Source organism: Talpa europaea, assembly GCF_964194135.1.
Source record: "Talpa europaea genome assembly, chromosome: 1".
Classification (NCBI taxonomy): Eukaryota; Metazoa; Chordata; class Mammalia; order Eulipotyphla; family Talpidae; genus Talpa; species Talpa europaea.
Genome location: NC_140073.1, coordinates 33431947 through 33448284, shown reverse-complemented (window position 1 = coordinate 33448284; position 16338 = coordinate 33431947). Strand labels below are relative to the sequence as shown.

General features: G+C 41.9%; 1 pseudogene across 1 annotated transcript; it reads right to left on the bottom strand.

Annotated features, from left to right (window-relative positions):
• Positions 1-519: 519 nt before the first annotated feature.
• Positions 520-5094, bottom strand: LOC311174578 (annotated as a pseudogene). The gene is made up of 2 exons: positions 4797-5094; positions 520-621 (listed from the first exon to the last, which is right to left on the bottom strand). The product of its transcript is annotated as an uncharacterized misc_RNA (transcript).
• Between the last annotated feature and the right edge of the window lie 11244 nt (positions 5095-16338).

Here is a 16338-nt window from a genome sequence, read left to right as displayed (position 1 = left end):
AATTTAAGATTTGAACAGAGCTCTGATGGGCTGTGAAGCTTGGGTTGTTTTCATTGTGGTATGCTGCTTTTAATGTAATGTTGAATGAATGAAAGAGTACATTTTTGAGCACTTCTTTTTTTCAACTTGCTTTTTTTTTTTTTTTTTTGGTGTATTTTTTTTCCCTGCAGATTTGCCCAGCTGGTAAAACAGGAAGAAATATGAGTCAGTCTTTTTTTGCCAGCTGTATTAGTTTCAAGTAATAGAAATCTAATTCATGCTGACTTACACAATAAAAGTATATTGGTTAATAAACCAAGGAGTCCATTGGTGGGTTGCTGGTGTCAGGATTGGGTAAATGTAACACAAACTTTCAGTTTTGTTTTTCTCTGAGTTTGCTTCATTCCTAGGCAGTCTTTCCTCATGTGGTAACAAGGATGTCCAACTGCTCTGTAACATTCTACCACATTAGTAACCCCAGCAGAAAGCACCACTTTTCTGACAATCCTAGTAGTAAGATTCCCAGGTAAGACGATCCTACTATTGTGTCATATGCACGTCCCTGAAACAATCACTGTGTCCAAGGGCTGTTGTGTTGCTCCGGTTGACTAGAGCTAAAGCTCGGCTTGCAATCAATTCTACCTATTAATTTGGAATGTGAAAGGAAAAATTATAGTATCAGACCAGAAAGGATGCTAGGCAGCAAAATGAATATCAGTTATACACACATCCACTGAACTAGGACTCAACAGGCTTTTATCCGGGGTGGCTGTGCCTGTAGAGATTGCAGGTGACTGCTGTGTGTCCTGAAAGAACTCACCACAGAGAGCTGTGCTTTTCCTGGTTTGGTCCCAAGGGTTGCACTGTTCTTTGGAGTAGTTACATAATAAAACATTCTACTCAGGGAAAATGGTTCACGCCTTGCTTGAGTCCTACCGCAGCCTGGGGCCAACTTTGATCTGATACCACAAGGGGACACACTCAGCTACAGTAGCACCAGGCAGGCCAAAATTGCTATTGGGAGGACATAGTGAGAATAGCAAGCAATAGCATAGGCAAGCAGTTAGTATCTGGGGCCAAATAGAAAATGACATGTCTTAATGGAAGAGAGAATTCTGAGATATGAATATTCAGGATTTTAGATGAATGGATAATTCTGGTCAGCAGTTAGTAGTGTTATAGGACAGGGAGAGGGGCAGCCCAAACCCCGCAAACCTGCCTATTCTAAATGGGTTCTGCCATCCGCCGCATCAACACAAAACACATGAGACTTTAATGGGAAGGAACTTTAATAAAACTAGGAAACAATACAGGTAAGGCAAAGAGTCTAGTTTCTAAATGAAGCACCCAAAGTTACCCGTCCCCTCGTGGGTAAAACTCCATCCATATGGGATCGGCCCAGAACAAGGCCCCAAAGCCTGCCACAAGTCTAAAGCATCTTCCAGTGGGGACACACAGAAAAGGGTCACAAACAACCGGACAAGCCCGGAAGGAAAAGAGCAAAATCAACATCAAGATAAAAGCTGCCATTGTCACCTCCCCACGGGTCTCACCCACATCTGTGTCCCAGTCCACGACCAAAAGACAAGCACAGTTTCTTTACGTGTCTCTAGGCTCCATGCACCTCCTCCAGGGCTCCTTCTGGCTCCATCCTGCTCCTTCTTTCCTCAGTCCCTTCTGCCGCTTCTCCTCTCCCTGCTCAGCTCCACCCTCCCTTGGGTGGGGCAGGGAACCTCCCCCTTTCCTGGGGACCACCCTGTTACAGTAGGACCCTAGACATGGACTAAAGTTCAGGGATATTTCAGTGCTGAGCAATGGGAAATTAAAAAGAGCAGGCATGCCACAGATGCAGGGGGATCAGGACACTGGGCAGGGTGTCAGGATTTGATCTATGCCTCCAGGCTAAAATTCATGAATTGGGTTTGGAATCTAAGGCAGGACTGAGTCGTAAGAATGAACCTGCAGGTCAGTTATCTCACAGAACTGGGACATAAATTCAGATTAACAACAGCCTTGATAGGAAACCCTAGAGTGAAGGACAGACTTGCCATAAATTCCTCCTGCCTCTGGGCAGGATTATGTCCAAGGACTGCAGGTGGTATTGAAAGATCTCAGCTTAGGAGAGGAAGGAGACAGAGATCAGTCCCACAACAGGGTCTAACTAAGAAATGTAGGAGGCCTGTGTTCTCTCATAGGAATGCAAAACCTAAGAAAGAAAATTAAATTGAAAAAATTTCAGCGGAATGTAAGAATTAAGCAGAATTAAGAAACAAAGAGAACTGGGAAAGAAATAGATGTAATTGTAACAGGATGTTAAATAAGATGTTCCTGTTTTCTTGGTTTCAGAACTTAGAAAAGAAGGTGGCAAGTACCCTCATCTTATAAGGAACTGTGTCAGATCATTTATGGATGACATTTAAGGGGTGGTTCTCACACTGAATGTCAAACTTGTAGCTTGTCACTCACTTTTGCCTTGAGGGGGAAAAAAATCAAGAGGAAGTTTGAAAAGTGAGGATTTCTTTGAAAATAACTATCAGGACCTCCCTGGTGGTGCGAGGGGTAAAGCACAGCACTATGAAGTACTCCGCAGCTTCTCAGCACAAGTTCGATTCCCGGCTGGCCAGGGAGCTACCCATATGGTGCAGTAGACCTCTCCTGTCTTGCGTGCTGCTCCCCTCAGCAGTGTATTTCAGTAGATCTGCTGTTCTGTTCCCCACTGTGTCTCTGGTGGATCCTCTCATTCCCCGCACCTCTGGGCTGTAGCCCAGTTCTTGCATACATAAATAAATCTTAAAAAAAAAAAAAAGGAAAACAGGGACTCCCTGGTGGCAGAAGGGGTTGGGACGCAACCTATGACCCTGTCCGCAGCCACTGCAGCATGAATTCAATCCCCGGGCAGGGGGCTACCCAGATGGCAAAGCAGACCTCTCCTGACTAGCCCACTGCTTGCAGTGTACTTCAGTCAATCTGCCTGTTCTGCTCCCCACTCTGTCTCTGGTGAATCCTCTTACCCCCACACCTCTGGCCTGTACCTCAGTTCTTGTATGCATAAATAAATAAATCTTTAAGGAAAAAAAAAAGAAAATAACTATCAGAATTCTGTGGTTTCTTCACTCTCTGACCACAGGAAGGTAAAGAGGGGGTACTTGCCAGGAGGGGAGAAAACATCTTACCTCATATGAATATGTGCTAAATGGAAAAAAAAAAAAAAAGCCTGGAGGCAGCTGGGAACTAGAGCAGAGAATGGGGTGAGAGTTCTTGAGACAATCTGACATGAGTCCCCAGAGAAGTAAGGTAGAGAAAGTAATGTCTTATCTCACCTGAGACCTTTGTGAGATACTGGCTGGATAAACAAGGACAGTGGGTTGAGGGACTAAGAGGGAGATCTGACAAAGTGAGTAAGGAAGAATAAAATTGTCCCTTCCTGTGGATTAAAGATAAGAAGCCTGAATTCTCCTTTAACCCTGCCCCAAATCAATTCTGCTAGTATGGAAGACTACACATCTCTCTGGGTCTCAGTTTACTCTTGTGTAAAAGAAAAATTGGACTATACTGTCTTGAAGGGACCTTGTATGACTTTCTGCTCTCAGGATAGATTCTGCTGAGCTCTATGATGATTCAAGGTGTTATGGTAAATATACATCCCCTTACACTAATCCCTAGAATTCAGGTCTCCAGGGAACCGGATTCTCCTCTTCTGCTACTCCCTCTTCTTTTAACATGTACCTAAAAGATAAATTAACCTTTTTTTTTTTTTTTTTTTTTTTTTTAGAAAAAGACACCTATAATACCACTCTGTAACACATTGCTAGTTATATTTTCGTGTTTATCTTTCCACACCTTGACCACCACTACGGATGTGCTAGGGCCGGCCCATCACTAGCACACATAGTTTGTGTTCTAACAGCAGCACACCAATTCAGTAAACTGTGCATGACCAACAGGAGTAGAAGCTTGGGGTGCTTCCAATTATTGCACAATAAAAGCAGGCAAGAAACAAGCTGGCCTTTGATAAAACAGTTTTTTTGGGCATAGAGCTACTGTGGTATGGCCTCTCTTCCTCCTGAAGTCTCCTCCTCATCCCCACCTTCACTTCCTCAGAAGGCTCAGTAAAAACTAAGCCACAGCAGTCTCTGATCTCCAGGACATTAAATTTGAGATTGCTTCTGGGTTAGAAATACCAGATGATTCATTTAGCAGACATCACAGCAGCCACCAGAGAGTTCTGTCAAGCCTATAAAATCACACTGAAAACCCATGTCAAAGGGAGGTAGAAGCACACTGGTGACTTTGCTGTCCTTAGAACAGGAATGAGATGTTTACAGATGATCGGCAAGGTGATGATCTTAGTGCCAACTCTTGTGTCTCAATCTGCATCTACTGAAAGAAACACTTGAGTCTAGTCACAGCAAGGTCATTCCCTCTTTTTAAAGGTTTGTGTTCATCTTTAGGCAGAAACAGAGATGACTGAGACTGGGCCTTTCAGTTATTGTCCCTTAAAACTTAGTCTGGTCTGGGGGAAGTTTAAAGGGCAAGGTGAGAGTCAAATCCCACAACAGGGTCACAATAGGGTAAGAATTAGTTCATGGAATGCCTGAGGAGTATCAGACAAATTGCAGCAGGAATGTAACATGTTCAGATCTAGGTTTCATTTTATTTTTATTTCTTTTTTTTCTTATTAATACATATTCATTTATCTTTCCTGTCAAATCCTGAGCCAACCACTTTCCCCAGGCTGTTGGGGGAGACACAGGAAAATGTACAGGACAGAGGAGAGATGGGAGAAGGACTATGGGGGGTGGAGAGGGTTCCCTCACATGGTGAAGAGGATGAGAAAGGCAAAAGAGCCCTATGGCCTCTGAGAGGGCAAAGCCCAGTATGGCACAAGAGAAGAGCTCTTGCTTGAGAGAAGGGCTCGTGACATAACCAATGAGGAGGCTCTGAACACAGTCCCAATTCCAGCCCCAGAGCCAGCCACCCCTACTGTGGCAGGCCCAGACTTTATGAACTTGGCTTCTGTGTGGCTGTCCCTTGAAATGGCACTGGTTTGGAAGCTGCTGCTAGGATTAAGTGAGTTCAGTGGATGCAGGGCTGCCAAGTTGCTGAGGCTCTCATCTGTTAGTGCCTCTGGTTTTTTCAATACCACAGTAAACCATGATCTTCTCAGCAGCTGAGAGGTGTTTCTGACCAAGGAGGGGATGGAGAGGAACCTGGCTTAAGCATGTATATTTGGCAGATGAGGGGATGTAGCAGGCAAGCTGCTCCTAGTGCAGAGAAGACAGAGAGTCAAATCTATGTTTTAGAAAGATCACCCTGGTAACAGTGCGGAGAAAATTTTAAAAGGGCAAGACTAGAGGCAGAGAAATGAAGTTATTGTAATAGTTCTAGAAATATCTAGAAATTAAAAAAGAGGACAAAAATGCAGTAGAAGATAGAGAAAATATTACCCCCTTAGAGTATTCCATAGGGAGTTACCTTTCTTTTTTGTGGAGTTGTCCTTTCTTTCCTTCTTTCTTTTTTGGCATTGACTGTTTTAGAGAAATATGTGTTTATAATATCAAACACAGGGAATTAAACTAAGTGCCCATTGATAGATGGCTGGATAAAGAAATTGTGGCATATATACGCAATGTAATACTACTCACCTATTAAAATGCTGAAATACTTTTTGTGACCATATGGATATAACTTGAAGTGATTATGTTAAGTGAAATAGTCAGAAAGCATAAGACAATTACTAGATGCTTTCACTCATTTTTGGAATATAAATATCTAAAGAAAATAAATCGACCAAACACAACAAAAATAACTCTTAGATTCTGTGAAAAATATGGTAGATACCAAAGGTTGAAGGTGAAGGGAGGAGAGTATAGAGAGGGTAATATGATAGTTTGGTGGCAATGGAGCTTAGGTGGAGGGTGAGAGAAGCATGTGCACATGTTGAGATGTAAAGCTATATACCCTAAATTATATAGTTTTGTAAACAAATGGTAAATCAATAAAAATTTGATTGAAAAATGAATTATGTGTTTATTTTTTTTGATTACAAAAGAAAGCCATATTCGTGGTAAAAAATTTCAACAATTCCCTAATATTTAATTTTTTTAAACACTTATTTTATTTATTTATGCATATAAGAACTGGAGTGTAGGCCAGAGGAATGGTGGTGGTGGGTGAGAGGATTCACCAGAGACAGAGTGGGGAGCAGAACAGGCCGATCTACTGAAATTCACTGCTGAGGGGAGCAGTGGGCAAGACAGGAGAGGTCTGCTGCAACATGTGGGTAGCTCCCTGGCCGGGGATCGAACTCGTGCTGCAGTGATTGGCAATAGTTTGATAGTGCTGAAACTTTAACCCCTGCACCAACAAGGAGACCCCCAAATATTTAATTTTGAAAGTAAAAGTCCTACCCTTAGCCTCTAGAGATAACATGTTACTAGAAAAATAACTTCCTCACAGTGGGCAGTCTGCTCTTACCAAGCAAAGGACTTGAAGTGCCTAATAACTAGATCTCAAAAGGCCATGCAATGAAGATTCCCTGAAGAGCACATGGTGAAGGATTATTTAGAGGGAGAAAGGTATTCAGAAATAATTGAGTGAAGGAAATTAAATGCTAAAGGAGCTGAGTAATTCTCAATCATTCTCTGTTTGGGGGTTCATTTGCCTAAAGCTATCTAGGATGATTCATTAAGTGGATGACTAATGTTTACTTCAGTGGAATAAATGAGCTCCAAGAATGCCATCATTCTTGGTTTACTGTTCATATGTTAGTTTTCTTTTGAGAAGAAAAAACTATTGTCTTGAGACTAGGAATGGTGGTGGATAACAACTAAATAACTCTGGTTTTTGTGCCCTTTTGTATGTATTAGATTCTGATAATATTTGCCTACCCAGAGAAATGATGAAATGGAGTGATTTCTTCTTGCTTGATTGCTAGGGGGAAAATAAGGAAAGAACTATCCTTTCTAGACAATTCTTAGAGAGTTCCTTGAGAAAGAAAGTCTTAGAACCCATTCTGGGATTTAACAACTTTTACCATCACAGATTTTGAATATCAATTGCATACAGCAAATATATGTAATGAAATAACTCAAAACAACTTTAGGTGGAAAGGGGAAGTTACTGTTCCAATCCTCTAAAGCTGACAAAAGTGAAATTGGCTTCAAGGATATAAGCTCCAAAGGCAGAAAGTTGCCACAACTTGCCTTCCCCATTTCTTCCGTTGTGTGTTTTCTTTTCATGTCAACTTCCTTTTATTTTCTTTCAGATGGTACTAGACCAATGTGGTAGTTGGTTTGATTTCTGTAAAAACAGTCTCAAATCATACATTGAATAGGTCCTTTTACTTGTTTCAGTTAGAAAAAGTCTTCAGAAGACTCAATGGGTTGAAGTTTGGGTCATCTACCTCTTTTGGTCCTATCACTGGGGTCAGGAGCCTGAGGTAGTAGAGATTGGCCTATAGTCTGAGAGTCTGTGGCCAGAAGTAAAGGATGTGTTTGGAAGACAAAGACACCTCATTCTGGGCTAATTCAAGTTCATTATCACACTACTCAATAACACCATTTTATTTTAGAAAGACTTGATTATTTCTGGCTTATTTTAAAAATCATTTAACAGAGACCATAAATGAACTGGCTATTATAATTAAGTCTCTTTACTTCCTATATTTGTCCTCTTTGCTGGAATTAGCAAAATTAATCCAAAAGAAGCCAGAGAACATTGTGATACTACACTGTGTTAAGAAATGTATGGCCTGGCCTATGAAATCCGAAATTACTAGATCTGTGATTAATAGAACATGCATGAAACTAAAAAAAATTAACACATTCTCTTTTAATGGGCAAAGGCAGGGTCCACCATCAAATTCCCAAACATCCTACATCTAGTGGCATTTAAGTTGTTTCTTCTTTTTAGTTTTTCCTGTAAAGTCATTTTTCTATTAAGTCTAGAGGCTTGATTAGACTCAGGCTATGTATATCTACATTTATGTATATATAGAAATTTAATAAGTGATGCTGGGTATTTTTATCAGAAGGTTTCTAATATCTTTTAGTGATGCTAAAACTAGTCAGCATCAGTGGGTTCAGGGGTTATCATCATGATCCCTCCCTATTAACCTTTTCATTTAATAGTTTTAACTTCCATTGATAATTATTTTTATTAGGTGTTACAGGCCAGTGATTTTCTATCATTTCTTCTTCACTTATTAGATTGAATATTAACATTTGAGAGCAAAACTAGAATGTTTCTATCCAGACTATGTTAACTTAGTTTCATTGAGAATCACTTCTTCCTATGGGAGTAGGTCCCAGGCAGTTATTGCTTAGGCCACATTTAAATGGACAAGGTGGGACACTTGACCTAAACTGGATCAGTCAGATTCTATCATGAGCTGTAATTGGATCTGAGAAACTCTACTTCAGTACCTGCATGATGCTTAATTGAAAGATCTGTATTTTTGGAAGTTGTAGAGTGGCTATGTTTGGTCACACGTGTGTCAAAACATTGACAGCTAGTCTTCAAAAACAGTATCAAAAACACTATACAGGGGCACCGTGGTGGCACAGGGGTTAAGTCTCAGTGCTATCAAGCTATCACCAGCCTGCAGCCTGCCTGAGTTCGATCCCACATGGTGCAGCAGACCTCTCCTGTGTGGCCTGTTGCTCCCCTCAGCAGTGTATTTCAGTAGATCTACCTGTTCTGCTCCCCACTCTGTCTCTGGTGAATCCTCTCACTCCCCACACCTCTGGCCTACACCCCAGATCTTGTATGCATAAAGAAATAAAAGTAAATCTTAAAAAAATAAAAAGTGCTATACAGAGAAAAATAGAGATAAAAGATGGTAAGAGAAGGCTATTGGGATCATAGTTTCTAGTACCTTTCCAGATCCTATTTCCTTACCCTTTGTATCCTCCTTTGCACTGACTTGAATTTCTCTTACTTGGAGAATCATTACTGCTATGGGGTGTATATTTGTGCTAAGATCCTTAAGAATTTTGGATTAGGAAATCCTAGTTCCCAGTGTGATGGTATTTGGAGATGGAGACTTTGAGACGTGAAGAGGTTATACTCCCACCTAGATAATCTGCAAACATTGTAAACAATGTACCAAACTGAATTTCTCTTCCTAATGTAGTCTCACATTACTTTTCTAGCTTCAACAAGGACCTCCCACAGTGAACGTCTCTAGCAAGCTACACTCTTTCATTAGCCCAACCTTCCTTTCCCAGGACCTTTTCTTTTTTGTTTTTTAAAGATTTATTTATTTATTTATTTATTCATACAAACACTGGGTAGAGTCAGAAGCGTGGAAGGGTGAGAGAATTCACCAGAGCCAGAGCGGGGAGCAGAGCAGGCAGAAAGACCGAAGCACACTGCTGAGGGGAGCTGCGGGTGGCAGGAGAGGTCTGCGCACCATGCGGGACCCTCCTCCAGTGGCCGGGGAGCAGCCAGGGATCGAACTGGCGCCGGAAGCTGCGGGCAGCTTCACAACCCAGTGTTCAACCGCTGCACCACCGGGGAGGCCCCCCACGACCTTTTCTGCTCTTCCCCAGGCTCCCTTTCTTGTACCTCCTTCTTTTTACTTCAGCCTAGGTCTCATTCTCACTTTCTTTGTAAATAGTGCCTTATGGCAAAATGCATCCTCCTCCTATCCTCACTGCTGAGTGTCTCTTGCCCAGGAAGAGTCATGCATTTTCAGCCCTCCATATCTTGTTTATGGTTTCCCGACTTTTGTCTTATATAAATAGAATGCATTTTTTAAAATCTAACTCAAATGCTAACTCCTCTAAGAAGCCTCCTGTCGCACCTTGGGTATCAGTTTACTCTGGTTTAAAACAATCCATCTCAGGAGCCTCCCTAGTGGCGCAAGGGGTTAAACACCGCACTATGAAGCAATTCACAGCCTCTGCGGCATGAGTTCAATCCCCAGCAGGTCAGGGAGCAACCCACATGGTGCAGCAGACCTCTCCTGACTCGCCTGCTACTCCCCTCAGCAGAGTACTTTGGTCAGTCTGCCTGTTCTGTTCCCCACTCTGTCTCTGGTGAATCCTCTCACTCCTCCACACCTCTGGCCTGTACCCGCAGCTCTTGTATGAATAAATAAATAAATCTTGAGAAACAAAACATCCATCTCATGATTGGTTCAAAACTTTCTACCTCCCCTAGTATAAGGTATACTTAGGCAGGAGGAGATTGGTTGACCTTTTTAATCCTCCTCCCATTCTAGTGCCCTGGAGGGCAGATAGAGGCCAAATCATTTCCTGAGGAAGTCGGTCAGGGGTTGGGATGAGGCAGGCAGAGATTTTCTCATGCAGCTTGTTGCCTCTCACCAGGAAGGCATCCCTGATATTTACTACCCTGCTTCAGTTTTGTTCTGCTATTGCTGTCACCTCCAATGAAGTGGGAGCTTTCACCTAGACGTGTACAGTGGCTCCTTGTGTACATATATACACTCTAGTACACTCTAGCACAATTGATGCTAGAGTGAAGACTGAAAACCATGCTTGATTTTGTTGTTGTTGTTGTTGTTGTTGTTGTTGTTGTTATTGTTCTGACAAGCAGAAACAGTTTACAATCTGAACATTTTTGTTTCCTACAGTGCCTGCTGAATAACCTCTGGGGAGGATGTGGAACAGAGTTCATGTGGCTGAAGCAGATCAGAGACGAGAAGGTGAGATGCTATTCAAAGGGCTTCTGACTCTTCCATACTTCAAAGAGAGTAGCAATCCAATACTACTCACTGAATATCTAGTGGAGACAGGCATTCAGTATACATCATCTACTCTATGTGATAAGGAGCGGTAGTTTCATTTTACAGGTGAGGAAAGTACAGGCAAGTAGAATTAAATTATTTGCCAGATGGGGTCACTTATTTTCAGAATATAAATAACCAAAGAACATACTGACAAAGCACAAAAAAACAATTCTTAGCCTCTGAAAAATATACTGGTGACCAGAGGGAACAGCAGGGGAAGGTGGAGGGTACAGCAGGAAGGAAGAAGGGGATAAGTCATTGACACGGGAGTACTGGTGGAGGGTGAGTGAAGAATGTGTACATATGGAGGTGTGAAAATGTACCCCCAAAGTTATATAAATATGTAATAACTGACACATTAATAAAGACAGTGGATAAATGAATAAAATAAATAACAGGTGTCTTCTCTATATATATGCTGTTGTTCCTTGAATGTTTTCATTACTCATTCGCATATTTCATTGAACAACAATGTGTTTTAGGGTGACTCTTCCAAGAGTTATTGAGGAAAACATGTGATATACTCTAAGATATGCTGATGTCTTTTGATTTTCTTTGATCTCAGATCCCAGTGGTTAAAAACCAGCTTTGGGTTTGTGGTATAGTCACACCAGGTATAGAGCCAAAAGCACAACAGGAAGTTAGCAATCGATATGATAATCTCAATTCATTTTTCTTTTTCTTTTTGGCTAGAAGATATTTCACTGAAAATTTTAAAATTCTTTTTAGAAATCCTTAAACAAGCACTCCTCCAAAGCTCTTTCACTTAATCACTTGGCTGTCATCTATCAGCCACCACCTATTCAATTATAAATAAGTGTGCATAAAAAGCCTGCTATGTGCCAGGCCTGCCAAGGTTCTGGAATACTGTGGTAATCAAGGAAGACAAGGTATTTGTTTTTATGTGCTTATCTAGGTAGACAGACAATAATCAAATTAATGTGTGATATGAGGAAAATATGGCTAAGTTTCATGATACAGAATGATGGGAGGAAGGCAGTATTATAGGATAGTCAGAAAAACACTAATATTGACTGAAACTTGAATGATGAGGATACAGCCTCTCAAATTTTTGGGGAAAAAGGTCTCTTAAACCAAGAGGCTAGTAGGTTCCAGGGCTTTAGGAATTATTTGGCAACTTTAAATATTTTGGGTACTGAGAATGCAGGCCCTCTCTCCATTGCCCCATTCTCACTAGTAAGTATATCACAAGATTGGGAGATTCTGCTTAACTTCTGGAAAGCAAAAGACACGGTATGGAAATAAGAAGTCAAACAAAGGTGATTTGGAGCCTAAAAGTGAGGCAGGCCTACTAAGATTTTCTGTCATTCAGAAGATTTCTAGGAAATTTGATTTAGTTTTGTTTATTCAATAAAGTTAACTAGCAAGGAATCTATCCTAAGTCACTCTTCTATGTTTAGTGTACTGCTTTATTTATAACTAAATGTTCCCTGAAGTAGACAACAGCCACTTTACTCTGTATTTAGGCCACTCAGTAAAGATCTTATAGTAGACTTTTTTAGATTTGTGGGAAACTACTTTTAACCATGCATCAAGGCAATAAAAATAGTTTTCAAGTGATTATGTCTTTGGAAGTACGGCACAAAATGTGATTTCACTTAGTGTGATGTGACAGCTGTAAAATGCCACATTCCAGCTTAATGCTTCAATATTGTATTTTCAGTGGCTAAGTTGCTGCCTTCTTCTGGCTTTTTCACAGAGAAGCTGGCACTCAGACAAATCCCCTAGTTACCCCAACAAAGACATGTTGACAGATCTCTATCTCTCAGAGGTTCTGACTAGGCAGTGTTCCATCCAGACCTGCTGGCTATGCACATGAGTGTCTGTCTGAGTCTGCTGGCCTGGAAGAGGGTCTGTCTTACCAGCAGCCAAGAGGTGTACAAAGGCTCTTAGGAGAGTAGATCTGCCCTGCAGCCAGCATGTGCATTGGGCCATTCTAAAAGGACAGGGAGTCTTATTCAAGGAAGAGTAGCATATTGGGGAATCAAATTTCTCTCCACAGTAAATGGTTGGGTCCTGGACTGAGTAAGTGCTTAATAAATAATTACTAGAGAGTGTTCAGACCTTCTCCTTGATACTTGTGATATACAGGTGAATGCCTCATTTAAAGAACTCATCTTGACTTGTTTGTGGAAATAGCTCACAGCTGCCAACCCTTTTTTAGTCACTTCACCCCAACTCCATGACTGCTTACAACTCATTCAATAAATTTCCAACTAGTTTTTATCAAGTACTTCTGTACAGACACACAGCTCTGCTGAAGATATACGGAAGCAAACAGGCATATTATTGTAAGATTAGTATTATACACACCAAGTATTACAATGATTATCTTGGGGGAGTAGAATTGGGTGGGGATATGGATAAAAACTCTTAATTTTGAGTTCAATTATTGAACTTTTTATAACAATATTTTGACAATTATATTATTTTGTAAGGTATTTGTAATAATATAATTTTGTAACAAAAATCTGTTCAGAAATTGCTTCTAAGTGTTGAGAAGATAACAGTGAAATAGGGAAAGCCCCCTAGTCTCATGGAAATTCCATTCCAGTTTAGGAGGTAATAGAATACGAAAAAAAATTAACACAAAAAGGCCATACAATGTGATAATGGTTGATGACATGGAAAAATGCTTTTTTTAAATAAAAATGTTTGTAGGGTAAAGAAAATGTCAGGCTTTTCTGCCCTTCCGCCATCAGGATAGATGATGGATCCTTGCGGTCCTGAATGTATGCCTGATGGCGGGCACCTGGAATAGGGTGTGGGCACAGGTAGATGGGATTCAGCTGAGCTAAGACTGTGCTTTTAAGGGCGGCGTCTCGGGGACGCCAGCAGCAGCAGCAGCAGCAGCAGCAGCAGCAGCAGCAGCAGCAGCAGCAGCAGCAGCAGCAGCAGCAGCAGCAGCAGCAGCAGTAGCAGCAGCCCCAGCCAGCAGCAGCAGAACCTGAAGGAGAAGCCGACGCAGAAGCAGAGAACTCCAAAGAGCCCAGATAGAGTAAAGACTTGCTGGGGGCTGGGAGGCCTGCCAGCCTCCCAGCCCCCCAGCCAGCATCCCTGCCTGCCATATACCCGCTGAACCCCAATAAAAGACCTGCAAAACCACTGAGGACTCTGACTCCTCCTTTACCCGGTCTGCATGGGATCAGAAAACCTGCATTGTGTCCAGTCCGGCCCTTACAATGTTCTTCAAAATTTTTATTATATTCTGATTTATTTAGATAATCTTGACTCTTTAGAGACCAAGATTCTTTACTGACCCAGGCAAATGGTAGCACTGAGAGAACTGGACCAGAGGGCCAAGCCCCAAAGCCTGGAACCATTTGGACACTCTCTCCACCCACCATAAATGAAGACAATCTGAGCCACCTGTGTTCTTTTGGCATAAGCGTGAGATCAGTCCAAAGAGTGTGTCTTAATAGGTAGCTGTAGCCTGGAGTCCAGGGTTTTCCCCGCCCAGTTTGGGGTAGAACTCAATGCTGTGTTAATATTTGGAGGTGCCAACACTATCTAACCCGCCTCCGCTGGCTGCTTTTTCTTCCCAATTTAGCCAGCTGGTTTCTAGAGACCTAATCCCATTGACTTTTGGCCTGCCTTGTCTGACAGCTGCCTGCACACTGGGACTTAGAAATTAGTTCTGAATGTCTGAGTCCAGCCACCACATTCCAAACTATTTTTAGCACAACAGCCTCCTTCTTTGGCTCCCTCAGAAACTGCTCTTCTCCCCCAACCCCCATTTCTAAACTGTTTCCAACCCCCTTAAGACTAATATCTCCTCACCTGCAAAGCTTAAGGGTTCTAGTTCCTACTCATAGCCAAGGAGAAAATACTGTTTTCATTAAATTTCTCTAGCTAAAGAAGAGGTAAGGCCTCCCAGGTGGCACAGCGGGTTGAGCGCCGCACTGCGAAGCTGTCTGCAGCCTCTGCAGTGAGGGTTCGATCCCAGCTGGCTGGCAAGAATCCCACATGGTGCAGCAGACCTCTCCTGTCATGCCCGCTGTTCCCCTCAGCAGTGTATTTTGGTAGTCTGCCTGTTCTGCTTCCCACTCTGTCTCTGGTGAATCCTCTCACCCTCCTGCACCTCTGGCCTGTACCCCAGCTCTTGTATAAAAATAAAAAATAAATCTTAAAAATAAATATATATATAAGGTAAGATTTGATATAATGTCAAATTAAAGAAATATGACAAAAATTGTATGCACACTATTATTACAGTTGGTTTTGTTTTGTTTTCCAATCATGAAGGTAACACAAGCTTATTGCAGAAATTTTAGGGAATATATTGCTTGTCCCAACTTCTGGAGGCAGTCCAGGAGATGATCTCAAAGTTAAGCTAATATTCAAACAAGGCGTTTTAAAAGTTTTCACATTTTGAGGGTGTCAAGGAGAAAGCAGCAGTTTTTACTCATAAAAAGATGCCTCCCTGGGACCTCCCTGGTGGTGCAGGCGGTTGATAAGCACAGCGCTGTGAAGCTGTCCACAGCCTCTGCAGCACAGGTTCGATCCCGGCCGGCGAGTGAGATACCCACATGGCGTGGCAGACCTCTCCTGGCTCGCCCACTGCTCCCCTCAGCAGTGTGTTTCAGTCAGTCTGTCTGTTCTATTCTCCACTCTGTCTCTGGTGAAGCCTCTCACCCTCCTGCGGTTCTGGCCTGTATCCCGGTTCTTGTGTAAATAAATAAATCTTAAAAAAAAAATAAAGATGCATTACCATTGCTGTCAGCTCACATGCCCACATGTTTAGAAGTCCTAGATCTCATCATTTGCAGTTACCCTGGGAAACTAGCAGCTTCCAGTCATTTGATAGGGCTTCTGTTTGGTTAGCCAAAATTTTGGGGCACAAAGGAAACCATCCAGTACCCCTTTAGGTTCTTCTAGGCTGCCAAATAATCAAGCATCAGACAGACTGATAAAATAAAAATCCAAAAAGAAGTTTAATAATACCATATATACCTCCTGCATACAAGGGAGAGACCAGTGTGACTGGGTAAATCCACCTTTATTCTTGATTTATTTATTTATTCTTGATTTATTTATTTATTCTTTTTTTTAATATATATATTTTTTATAGAGGCATGTTTTATTTATTTATTTATTTATTTGTTTGCTTGCTTGTTCGTTTATACATGCACTGGGTACAGTCAGAAGCGCGGGAGGGTGAGAGAATTCACCAGAGCCAAAGCAGGGAGCAGAGCAGGCAGAAGGACCGAAGTACACTGCTGAGGGGAGCAGCGGGCGGCAGGAGAGGTCTGCGCGCCATGTGGGACCCTCCTCTGGTGGCCGGGGAGCAGCCGGGGATCGAACTGGCGCCGCAGAGGCCGCGGGCAGCTTCGCAACCCAGCGCTCAACCGCTGCGCCACCGGGGAGGCCCTATTTATTTATTCTTGATTGAGTTTAATATTCAGCCAATAAGAAAAATGTTGACTCTAGGTTATCTGTAGAGATGTCTTTATTAGGTTGAAATAGTTTCCTTTAATCTTAATTTTTTTGAAGTTTCTTTTTGAATATGAATGGATGTTGAATTTTGTCAATTGCTTTAGCTACATCTATTGAGAGACGATCATATATTTTTTTCTTTATTC